The sequence below is a fragment of the Prenolepis imparis genome, unplaced genomic scaffold (genome assembly GCF_030444845.1).
Source record: "Prenolepis imparis isolate NDT839.2.m4 unplaced genomic scaffold, iyPreImpa1.0 SCAF_6, whole genome shotgun sequence".
NCBI classification, from domain to species: Eukaryota; Metazoa; Arthropoda; class Insecta; order Hymenoptera; family Formicidae; genus Prenolepis; species Prenolepis imparis.
Window position 1 is genome coordinate 15,922,268 of NW_028141164.1, and position 13,828 is coordinate 15,936,095.

Genomic DNA, 13,828 nt, shown 5'->3' on the forward strand with positions numbered 1-13,828 from the left:
ATTTTTCTTTTCGACGGTATCCTTACTAGCTAATAAAATTTTTGCAACATTGTCGCTATGTTTATTTATCGAGATCTTCCACGAATTGAATTTAGAAAGACACAGATTATTTTTCCTATCTACGCTCCTGTCAGAAGCACCTGATACCGATGTTACAGAGTTTTGTCGCGTATTTACATCTTCGCTATTTGTGTTTTCACAAGGACAATCAATATAGTCCACGCTCCCGGTTGACGATGTATTACCTCGTCTCGGCATGATGTTTTGTCCTCCGCGCACGCGCACTCACACAGACGTTGACAGCTCCGAGAAACTCTTGGCCCGAAAATGTAAGAAAGTCCAGAAACCTCTCCTTGACCGCTAGTAGGCCACATGCAAACGAATAGTAAGTAGAACCACCTTATTCAAATACTCTCTGCAAAAACAGAAGCCCCGCAGGGCATCGAAACAGCAGCAAAAGTTCGAAAGATACGGAGCGCACAGAAACACGTCTTGTAATACTTACGTAGAGAGAGAGAGAGAGAGAGAGAGAGAGGGAGAGGGGGAGGGGGAGGGGGAGGGGGAGGGGGAGGGGGAGGGAGAGAGAGAGAGAGAGAGAGAGAGAGAGAGAGAGAGAGAGAGGGAGAGAGGGAGAGAGGGAGAGAGGGAGAGAGGGAGAGAGGGAGAGAGGGAGAGAGGAGAGAGAGAGAGAGAGAGAGAGAGAGAGAGAGAGAGAGAGAGAGAGAGAGAGAGAGAGAGAGAGAGAGAGAGAGAGAGAGAGAGAGAGAGAGAGAGAGAGAGAGAGAGAGAGAGAGAGAGAGAGAGAGAGAGAGAGAGAGAGAGAGAGAGAGAGAGAGAGAGAGAGAGAGAGGAGAGAGAGAGAGAGAGAGGGAGAGAGAGAGGGAGAGAGAGAGGGAGAGAGAGAGAGGGAGAGAGAGGGAGGGAGAGAGAGAGAGAGAGAGAGAGATAATAATTTTGATTATTATAATCTTTTCTCTGATAGTGATGTTCCTTCAGTCTTTTATCCAATTATCACTCCAGGAAAGGTTAGCATCTTGTTTTATAGATAATAATTTAACTCACGTTCAAGGTAATAGTATTCTATCTCTTTTACGAAGCCATTCTTGTTTTCATAATTTACCTAAAGACGTTAGAACACTTTTTAATACTCCAAGAGTTAAGATAATTGTGTCGAAAGTAGAACCAGGCGAATATATTTATTTTGGTGTAGAAGCAAGTATTATTGAAGTACTTTCACGTGTTCCAATTGATTCTCTTCCTAATCAAATAGATATTGATTTCCATACTGATGGGTGCAATTTAGACAAGTCAAAAAGCGTGCATATTTGACCAATTCAATTTATTCAATGCAGACTTGCTAATGTAAGGCATATGAGACCAATAATAGTAGGCATATATAAAGGCACTGCAAAACCATATAATTCAAATTTATTTTTTGAGAAATTTATTGTAGATATTAAAAAAATATTGGCCAATGGAAGGATAATCTTCAAAAAAAATAAATTACCTATACGTCTTTGGTGTTTTATAGCTCATGCACCAGCGCGTGCTTTTATTCTTAATCATAAAAGTCACATATCTTATAGACCATGTTCTAAATGAAAAATTTCGGAAATACGATGTGAAAAGCGTTACATTTTCTGTAGTGTTGATCATTCTTTACGGACTGATGAAGAATATAGAAGAGGTTTTGAATGAAGATCATCATAAAGATGGTACAAGTCTGCTTTCAATGTTACCTATAGGAATGGTTTCACAAGTGCCTTTCGAATACATGCATTTGGTTTGTCTTAGAGTTATGAAAAAATTGTTATCTGCTTGGGTATGCGGAAAGTTCTCGCGGTCTTCAAAGTTATCTGCAAGATCGATTTCCATTATATCTTCACGGTTAGAAATCCTGGCAGCGTATTGCCCATCTGATTTTGCAAGGCGTCCTAGATCTTTATACATATGTGCACAAAATATAAAGCCACGGAATTTCGTCAATTTCTTCTGTATACAGGTCCAGTAATAACGTATGGTATTTTTAATCAACAAATGTACATACATTTTTTATTCTTACATGCTGGCATTAGAATTTTAGTTTCTCCACTATCGGCAAAAACCTATTTGAATTTTGCAGATCTTGCATTTAAAAAATTTGTGGATAGATGCAAACATTTTTATGGCCCAACATTTTATTCCTATAATATACATGGTCTTCTTCATCTTACCAATGATGTGCAACAATTAGGTCCTCTCGATACATTTTCTGCTTTCCCATATGAAAATAATATGACAATTTTCAGGAATTATTGTAGGAAACCTGGTCTTCCTCTCCAACAAATTTCTAATAGATTTGCAGAGATAAAAAGTCATGGCACAACTGAACTGTATAAGGAGTCTTCTATTCATGCATCTATGAAACACAATGCAGGTCCTCTTTCATGTAATCTTCCATGTAATTTTTCTAATTGTGTTCAGTTTCGTAAGATTATATTTAATGAAATCTTACTTACTTTAGATTTTCGTGATAACTGTTGTATTTTAAATGATGGATCTGTTTGCATTGTTATCAACATATTTATGGCAGAAAATTTATACTATCTGGTTGTAAAAAAATTTTTAGATGTACAAAACTTTTATGATATTGGTGTTATATCTTCAGTCTTATATATTTTTAAATGTTCCTCATTAAGTAACGATATTTCTTTTGTTCGTATTAATGAAGTTCGCATGAAATGTTTTAAAATGCCTTTTTGAGATTGCACATCTATAGATACTAATAGTAGTGATGACGAAGAAAATCATCCTCAAAGTGAAAAATATATAATTGCTGCTATTATTCATAATGAAAAATCATAAAACTTATATTGCATACATATTTTAAATGCTTCTTTTAATGTATTTAAAATTGTATTTGATTTTGAAATTTGTATTTTAATGTGTTTTTTTCTTTTTATGTATTTAATAAAATTTTACTGTAATGGTTACTTCTTAATTTTAGTAAAAATTTAATTTTGTAAAGGAATTTTATTAATTATCTTTTAAGATATATCAATATATTTATTGTGTAAGTTTTACCTTGCATAGAATAAAAAGATGTAATATAAATAATATATCACATATATATATATTATTTAATTAAATAACATTATAATTATAATATTATATAATTACAATATTATATAATATAATATTATTATATAATAATATATATTACTGAGAGAATTTTCTCTTAGAATTTACCCTGACAATCATGGTAATCGTGGGACAATATGGTATGGAAAAAATTTAATAAGAATTTCTCTGATTAATATTTATCACAATAAAAATAATATCTATTACAATAAAATATAAAACATGTTTGATTAATTTTACTAAACTGCATAGTAAAATTAATCAAAATTGTTTTATATTTTATTGTAATAGATATTATTTTTATTGTGATAAATATTAATCAGAGAAATTCTTATTAAATTTTTTCCATACCATATTGTCCCACGATTACTATGATTTTCAGGGTAAATTCTAAGAGAAAATTCTCTCTGTATATAAAATAATATGTACATCGTATACATCTTATTTATATAAGGAATAGCAGATATTCTTCAAAAATATATAAAAAAATATTATATATTTAATTTTCTTCACTTTTGTTATGTACTTTCGTTATATGTATTTTATTTTACAATTAATATGGATATATGCATTGTTTAGTTTTATACTGAAAAATGGAACGCTTAAAAAGAAATATCTCAAAACCATCAAGATATTAAATTACTTCATCGGATGAAGAAGCTGGGACAAGATCAACGAAGAAAAAAATGCAAAAACAAAATATTAGTAACACTCTCTCACGAGATATCACTGAATTAAGGAACGTTATCAAGGATTCTTCAAACACTTCCACTGTACATCCCTGATAAAAAAAATCGATAGAAAACAACAGAAAACGATTACATCGTTTTTAATCGTAGTTATGAATCGAAAGTTAACGAAAGAATATCGTAAATGTACGATTGATTCTTTAGCGTTTCCTTTCGTAAGTATCCTATTAATATGTTATCGTTTTTTATCATTTCTTTTCGCTAACCCATACAGCATTGAATGATTGTAGAAACATATTGCATAGATCTAATATTATAATATTGCATGTGAGTTGTGAAATATTCCTGCAATATTACTGCAAGAATGTGGCAACAGTAAAATTTCCGCCTTTAAAAAAATTACAATGTAATGCTATGGTATTATTACGATGCAATATATTAAAACTAATATTAAATAAAACTTTTTATTTCGATATATTACGCGCTTTCATCATTATGTTTACTTATAGTAATTTAATGTAGTAAAATATATATATTTCTATAATTATTATCTTCAAATTAAGTAAATTCTAGTTTATGTTGATGTTATAAAACATTATTAATGTTATAACATCAAGCGTTAAATCTAGCATTTACTCGACATTTTAAAGTTAAGAGACAATTGTACCTTTAATCTTAGAGCTAATTTCATCAACTTTATATAATTCTCCTGATTAAAACTTAAGTACGAGATAGATAGTGAATCGCGCGTCGCATAGCGGTAAATGAAGGAACTAACGATTTGATTGAATACTATTCTTTTATAATATTTTTGGAATGTTGCTGTAAGATTTTTCATAAAATATTACAGTTATATGTTTCTATAATGTCCCTACAGTATTACAATGCAACTTGCAAGATTGTAATAGTACTGCAATGTAATTGCAATGTACTGTTTTTGCAAATCGTATCGGTTCCTATTGTTTTCTATCGATTTTTTATCAGGGATGTTTTTTGTTGTAACTTTACGATAATACATTTATAAAATACGTTTTTAATTGTTTATGGTTGATGATTAAAAATTATAGGTTTTTCTGTAATTGTACGTTAAAAAACTTAAAACTTTTTTTATTGTAAATATACAATTGATTACGAATAGATTTTCAATCATTTTTTCTTGATAAAATCCAATAAAACAATAAAAAACAATATATCACAATAAGAATTTTATCGTATTCTAACGACTAAATCCGCTTTTAACAGAGAATGAAAGAAAACGATAAAAAACGATAACATTTCTTTCGAAATCTAAAAAGTAAAACAATAAGATACGATAAGAAACGATAAGATTTTCTACAGATCGTATCGGTTCCTATTGTTTTCTATCGATTTTTTTTATCAGGGATGTCACATATATCGTTACCATTTTACTATTTCTTTCATAATAATAACTACTTTCATGCTACGCTATCATCTTATTATTTATTTCATAAGTATATAATTATTGATGTAAAATAAGGAAGCAAATAAAAGCTAATAATAATAAATAATGTAAAGATAATAATGTTATGAATGCTATGAGCTATAAAAATGTATATAAATTCTTTATTATAGCTCATATCATTTATAGCACTATTATCTTTACATTATTTATTATTATTAGCTTTTATTCGCTTCCTTATTTTACATCAATAATTATGTACTTATAAAAGAAATAGTAGGATGGTAGCGTAGCATGAAAGTAATTATTATTATGAAAGAAATAGTAAAATAAAATGATAACGATACATGTGATATGCAATATACTACATACATGTAGGGTTGCCATCCGTCCTCTTTTCCCCGGACACCGTCCTCTTTTTTAAGGCGTCCGGGGACGTCCGGGGGGATATTTCGAATGTGTCCAGGGTAATTATGAATGTCCGGGATTGGTCCGGGGTTTAAAGAAATTCCTATTTTGCTTTTTATATTTTATTTTTGCTTTTTATATTTCATTAACCCACATCATATTCAATTAATTCAATCAACAATGAAAATTATTAACCATCCGTTTTCTTATTTTTATGAGTGAGACGTGCGTGTGTGTTGTAAAGCGGGCGAGAGTGAAAAGTAGATAATCATCGACACACGCAAAGAAAGAAGAGACGAGTCGTCTCTTTCCGTCTATCCCCTCCACTACGATTCTGCGCGTCCTAAACTTTTATATCATTCAAAAACGAGATGGTTAAGTTTATATCCTGCCATTGAACGTTTGTTAAAATTATTTAAACCCTTAAAGAATTACTTTTTAAGTCTAGAAAATCCGCCAAAAGTCTTAAAGATTTTTTTTGAAAACGATTTCAGTGAAGCTCTTTTATTTACAATACACTCGACCATGAACATAATGCATACAAACATTGAAACAATCGAAAGAGCTGATAATTCTATTATTGAAATAAGAAAAGTTTTAAAAGAAATTATTAATAATTTGAATCAGAGAATCAATCAGAAATTTATGCCATTGAAAGTAAAAGAAATATTAAGAGAAATTGAAAATACTGGAAAAAATACTACAGAATTCATCGAAGAAATAAATAATTTTTATATAACAATGATAAATTATTTAGAATCTTGGATTAAGCCCTTAGAAGAGTTGGATGTTTTTGAATGGATGGATATTAGTAAAATTAATTCAGCACAATGGTCAGATCTAGAAGCCTCACTTGAATTTTTACGTTCTCGCAATATAGTAGTGGATGAAGAAAAATTATTTAACGAGTTTCTTTGCTTCCAAAAATTCGTAAAGGATTTATCTGTTGATGAATCTACCACTAATTGCAATAAGTTGTGGTGCAATTCTTTTAAAGAATACGAAACTAGCAAAAATTGCCAGGAAATGAAAAAAATAGCACCATTCTTTTTCTGTTTACCAGCGCACAATGCAAATGTGGAAAGAGTATTTTCTTTAATATCAAGTCAGTGGACTAAAGAAAGAAATAAACTACAACCACAAATCTATATCGGAAATTATAAAAACATATATAATTTTAAACTGACATGCGAAGAATTTTATCAGTATCTTCTAAAATGTGATAAAAAAGTCCTAAGAGATATTGGAAGCTCAAAAAATATATTGATAAAAATTAATAACACATTTTTTACTTTCGAGCGACCATAGGAGTAAAGAAAGTTTTGTAATAGCGAAAAAAATCTGTAAGATTTCGACGGATTTAAATGTTTCACGGTCCCTACATACAAAAAAAGCGAGTTTTAATGTCCGTCTGTCCGTCCGCCCGTTTATATGTTCAAAAGCCTGATTGACATACCGTTCAACAGATCGAAATCAAATTATTTATACTTTTTTTAAGGGATTCTTCATAAGGGTTTTTTTTATTTTTTCCGTGCTATTTATTTGTTCGTATGTTATTTTTTGTTTTTATGTTAAAATAATTATAGTTTGTAAGTTATAAACTATAACATTAGTGTGCAATTTAAACTGATAATTTAATGTATGTTTGTATGTATAAGTTTATGGTTGTAGTCAAAGATTATTTATCAAAGATTTAATTTTTTCATTTTCCTTTAAGTATATTAATAAAAACGAGATGTAAAATAATTATTTATTTATTGTTATAATTAATTTGCTAACCAGTTTGCATTTTTGTATGTGTCCGGGGCTGCAAGTGAAATGTTCGGGGTTTTTAACCTATAAGTTCTAGTTTTGAAAATTTTATTATGGTAACCCTACATACATGTGATATGCAATACTACTTATATGTGATATACTATATTTTTTCATAATAATATAATAATAACTGTTTTCTTGTTATGTAACCATCCTATTATTTTTTCATAAGAATATAATTGTTAATATTGTTATAAGAAATATAAAATAAAATAATTACTTGATTCTTATAAATCTCATCTTCTACTTCTATCGATTATGACCCTCTGGCTGGATTTTCTTATAATAAATAAAAACGAGCTAACCGCACACTTAACCTATGTCACATGTCACATATCACATACACGTTATATATATATTATATATATATATAACTTAATATATATATTATATAAGATATATATATTATATATATATATATAAATATATATATCTTATAGAGACACGGTAGTGTCTCGCGCCTAGTTGAGGGCGTAGCCGACTCCCGCTTTAGCGAGGCACCGTGTATCTTTACGCGAATCGGACAGTTGAGTTTATTATAAATTTGGAATCCTCAATAACGGTTGAAGCAATCGAGTTTATACTAGTCTCAATCGATAGATTGAGTTCGAATTATATAATGAAAGTGTCTTTGTTTCTGCTCTACGTGATTTGTAAGCAGAGATATGATAATGCAAAGTCTAAATATGAAAAATTTCTTGTAAGAAACGTTATCATCATCATCTTTCACGCATACATAGTAGTATCGTGCTACACGTATTCACACGTATACAACACATGCATACACGTATATCACACGTACACAACACATGCAATAGATTGCATGTATTGGTAATGTCCAACTCTCACGTTTTACAACAGATGGCGTTAGTAGCGCTCCACGATATTGACAGCGTGAGGGGTTATGTTGATGACAGCGTGAGGGGTTATATGTAGTATACACATCTCTTGATATGTACACACGTAACATGTATGTGTCTTTTGATATTTATAATATATTATATTCTTTCATAATATAATATCTATTTTCATGTTACGCAATTATTTTTTCATAAGATTAACAATTATATTCTTATGAGAAATAATAGGATGATTGCGTAACAAGAAAATGATTGCGTAAGAAGAAAATAGATTATTATATTATGAAAAAAATATAATATATCACATAATATGTAGTATTATTACATATCACATGTATTTAGTAAGTATGTATTGCAAAATGTAGATCCTTTTATCTATCTATTTCTTTCTTGAATGCATATTTATATATTGATATTTGCAACTACTTTCTTGTTACGTTACCATTTTAAACCATTTCTTTCATAATAATAACTACTTTCTTTCTACACTTGCTACCACCCTACTATTTCTTTTATAAGTACATAATTATTGATATAAAATAAGGAAGAGCGAATAATTATTATCTTTACATTATTTATTATTATTAGTTTTTATTCGTTTCCTTATTTTACATATATAGCTTATTTGGTTCCTTGTTTTATATTAATAATAATATATTTATGAAAAAAACTATTAGTATAATAACATAGCAAGAAAGTATTTACGAATATATAATAATAAATTTACTAAAGAATGTATATATGTATTATATATATATATATATATATATATATATATATATAAGGAGGAGGATGAGAGCGCGTCAAACCATAGTACGATTTGAAAGCGTAAAGATGCAGCGGTGAAAAAAAGTTTAGTGGTTACTTTTTTGTATTAGAAGTGTTAGTGGCATATTAGTGAGTAAAAAAGAAATGGGAAATAATAATAATAATAATAATTTCGAAGCGATATTAGACGAGTCGTCTGACGAAGATCACGCGCTGTCGGATGACAGTAATTATATTAGTGATCGCAGTGAGGATACCGATATTGACAACAATGGAGACCCCCTAATCTCTAATCAGAGTCTGGCCATAAGGTAGCCACTTTTGATTGGTCCGCCATTTCTTGTCAATTCCCGCTGAAATTTGAATCATGGTAAATTGAATAATTGTATATTTTAGCAATGTAATTAAAAACTGAATGTTCTATAATAATAAAAATTTTTGTTTATTTAAAATTCAAAATTAATTTAATTTATAAAATAAATTTATAAACTATTTTTTGTATATTATACATCTAGATAGTATAGTTATTACAAAATTCTTTGCATTTAATGTTTCTTAAATTGTATATATATAAAATATAATTAAACATATAATATAAAGGAGAAGATAAAATAGAAAAGGGGTAAAATAAATGAAATTAAACAATATTATTTATTAAACATAGTATGCATGGCTACACTTTTGCTATCATATCTTTTATTAGAGGTACATTTTCTTTTATTAAAAATTCTCAACCTAAAAATTACATACCGATTTATAATTTTAGTATATAATTGACGACAATTTAAAATATGATTAGCATTAACTTCACGAAATTTTTTTATTAAAAAAGATTTTAAATTGTCATTTCCTATATTATCAAAATATTGAGAATAATAGCGAAACATTTGTTCCAATTTAAAAAATATTTTGAACGTTTTTATATTAACAAAATATAAAGAATTTGGTGTGTAACATTTAAATTGCACTAATTTTGTAAATTAATAGTGCAATTGAGTTTCTGATATGACTGATTTTAAACAATTTGTACATGTTACACATATTTTTTTTATTGATTGTATAATATATCCCGCAATATTATATAAAGAGTTCATTTCAAGATGTGACATCTTTGATACAATATTTTTATTAAAAGATGGAATATTATTGTTAATATCTTTTATAATATTAAGTCAACAGTGTAGGCTCCCTGCATTGATAAATTACAAATTCAGAAGGAGGCTATATGGAGCCACGCGTGAGGTGTAGGTACGCAAATACTAAACACAAACTTGTTGAAATAACAAATTTATTAAATCTAAACGTTTCGGTCCTTTCTTTGGACCTTCTTCAGTAAATTTAGTACAATAAATTATAATGGGGAATCTACATACTGACGCACGCAGCGCTAAAAGCCGTGAGCCCCCCGATCGATACCCTACTAAATAGACAAAGTGAAGTAATATGTCATGAGGTACTCAAATGTGGACTCTAATGAAGAGTATAGTGAGGAATTTCCGAAAGGGGGCTCACTCTTCCTCACACATTCATCCATCACCCGTTCACACGACCGTACGCGGACGCGTCCGACGCACGAATGCCTCACAAAAGTTGCCTCAACTACAACATTACACCGCCGCACTTAGACCGAGGTGCATGTTACAAAAACAATCTGAACCATTTTAGATCAATAAATAAGTTGAATCATATTATTGATCGGTTTACCAAAAGTATGACACACGTAGAGATCTGTGATGCTCATAGGCGTATTCAGGCGATGCGTACGCATGGTTGCAGACTGGCACGTAGCGTCGCGCGCGCACTACCAATCACCATCTACAATGAGTTTTTTGCTAGACAAAACAGGTCTCTTCGTTTCCACTTTGTGAGTGAAAGTAGCAGACTGGATAAGAAATTAAATTGGCTCATTGCCAAAAAAGAACGATTGATTAGAGTTAATATTCGTCCAGCCCAATATTTTTCTGTGGCACGTGATCAACAGGGAGGCGTTAATCTTGGCGCGTCATTGATCCCGTTTAACGGGCGTCGTGCGCGACCGTCCGGGGGTTCCGAATTTTCCTTCACACCTCTAAACGCTCCTTCTACTTCCTCCTCCTTTACTATTAATTTGAACCCCTTATCCTTTGACAACCACACAGTCTCCCCTTTGCACATCAGGGAGAAGTGGTTCAAAAACCTTTCCTCAACAGATATTCCATTAGAAATACAGGGAGTTTTGCAACTGGGCGACAATTTTTGTTTACCAAGTAAGAATAAAGATCGAGTTCTTATGGAATTTATCAAAAGTATAGAATATAGTATCGACAGAGTGGAAGTTCGCGTTCGGCCTTTGGTTCGCCAGAGGTCGTCGGCAATTGTTAACAAGTTGGCCAGTTGCAACCCTGAAGAATATTTGTTTGATAAAGAGCTCTCGGGCGCGTCCCTAGCAGCGAGAACGTTTATATGCGATAATCCTAATATCATTTTTACGCGAGCCGATAAGGGCAATATAACGGTCGCTTTAGAAAAGACATTTTATTTGGACAAAATGAAGGTCCTCCTTAGTGATACAAATACTTACATTAGAGTAAAGAAGGATCCCACCAGAAGAATTATCAACAGTTTGCATGAATTGCTTACAAGGTGGAAAAACTTAGATTACATATCCGATACGACATACAGGTCATTGAATTGTTCGGAGGGGGTACTGCCGAGAGCCTATGGGCTCCCTAAGATTCACAAGTCGGGCTGCCCCCTGCGAATCATCGTCTCCTCACTGAACACGCCGCTGCACCGTCTTGCGACGTTCCTTCACAAAATCATATACAAGTCGGTCCCGGCGGCGGACAGTCATGTGGAGAATAGCTTTCGACTGGTCAACAAACTCGATGGAACTTACATTGGTGACAATTGTGAACTTATTTCACTGGATATGATCTCTCTATTTACTAACATCCCATTGGATTTGGCAGCATATAACTTTCGGAAGCATATAATTAAATCACATGATGCAGTGGATAGTCGATGGTGCTGCAATTGTAAAAATCTATTGTATATAATAATTCCATGTGATAATTCCATGTGTGCCCAGTTTGTACGCAGTGACATAGTAGTGAGAAAAAAAATGGAAAACATTAAGCAGACTGAACGCGACCTGTTGGAGCGGTCCCATCAAGTCGTTACCTTGGGCGAGTATTTTGAATGGGCGCTGCGCTGCGAGGAATTTATCAAACTGCTCGAAGAAAACAGCCGTGTCAAGCGTCCGCGACTCTCGATTAGATATAGACAATCTTTGGTTGCTAGAATCGCGCGTCTCGAGGGTGCAAAAACTCGATTGAGGAGACAATTTATATCCAGTGGTGGTAATTACAGTGGCGAAAATAACGCGGGAAGACTCGTTTGGCGAGAGATCGATACCTCGTTCGAAAACCGTATACTGACCGGTGCGGTGATTAACGCAGACTATATCGAACCGCGACAATTTTTGGAAGACGCTAATAGTGTAGTATTTGAGCAAGTGCAAGACGTTATAAAAATACACAACTGTGTAAAAGTAAATACTGTGTTAGGAGTAATATTAGTCCAATTCTAATCCAGGTTCTCTGAGGGGGGTGAGGGGCGAAGGAAACCTGCCGCGGGGGAATGACGTCAAGGCGGGGAGGGGGAAACATCCGCGAGGGGTTCCGCGGGGAGAGGGGAGGACGTCCACGTGGGGTCCGCGGGGAGGGGGAAGCGTCCGCGAGGGGTTCGCGGGGTGGGGGAGGACCGCGTAGAGGTTCGTTGGCAAGGGGTCCGCGGGGAGAGGGGAACGCGAAGGAGAGCGCACGCGAGAGAGATAGTACGGGGCGCACGCGAGCGAGAGATAGATAGCGCAAGAGAGGTGTTGCAGCGAAGGAAGATAGCGTCCGCGAGATAGTGTGAGATGGAGAGGTAACGAGGAGAGAGAGATAGCGCGACGACAAGATGACGCGAGGCGTACGCGAGAGGCGTTCGCAAGAGAGTTTTTTTTCTATTAATAATAATTTAATGATAATAATTCTTATGCTATTCTAATATTAGGGATGTAAGGAGAGGAAGGAATTTTAAAATAAATACATTTAATGATAATTTTTTTTTCTTTTTTTTTTTTAGGACTTCCGTTTTCGGTGTGAGAGTGACAGTCATGAGTAAAATCGGTGCGAATTTTGTGAGTGTAAGGAGCGAGATTAAGGAGAGAAAGGAGTGAGAGAGTAGTAAGAGTGAAAGAGTGAAGTGAGTGGAGTAAGGGAAAGTGTAGGAGAGAGAGAGAAGAAACAGATTAAAAAGGGGGGAGGGAAGAATGTATGGTAAGGGAAATAAGGGAACCATGGCGGGAGAAGGTCAGAGAGATATTAGGAGAAGAAGGAGAGGGAGAGAAATGGTTAAAAAAACTGGAAAGGGTAAGAAAGAATGAAGGAGTGGTTGAGTGAGGGATGAATGAAGGAACGGATGGAAAACTGAAATATGTAAACGGAAACGGAAGTCCGATTAGGGTTTAGGGATTAGCTTAGGGCGGAGATGTGTATGTATGCGTATAGTTAGGAGGCGTGTTGTAAAAGATTTACTTTGTTGCGTGGCGAGTAAGCGATGTAATGCGAAGAAATAAGAAGCGAGCGTTTAGTTATAGCTTATTTATAATTTTTATATTTTTTGTATATTTTTTATTTTTATTTTTACTGTTATTTTCTTTGTATGATTATTAGTATTATATTTTTATAATTTTATTTTTTTTATGTTTATTTCTTTTGTAA

At 32.5% G+C, this 13,828-nt stretch overlaps 1 pseudogene; it reads left to right on the forward strand.

Annotated features, from left to right (window-relative positions):
* Positions 1-372: 372 nt before the first annotated feature.
* Positions 373-13,284, forward strand: LOC145937808 (uncharacterized; annotated as a pseudogene).
* Positions 13,285-13,828: the final 544 nt, after the last annotated feature.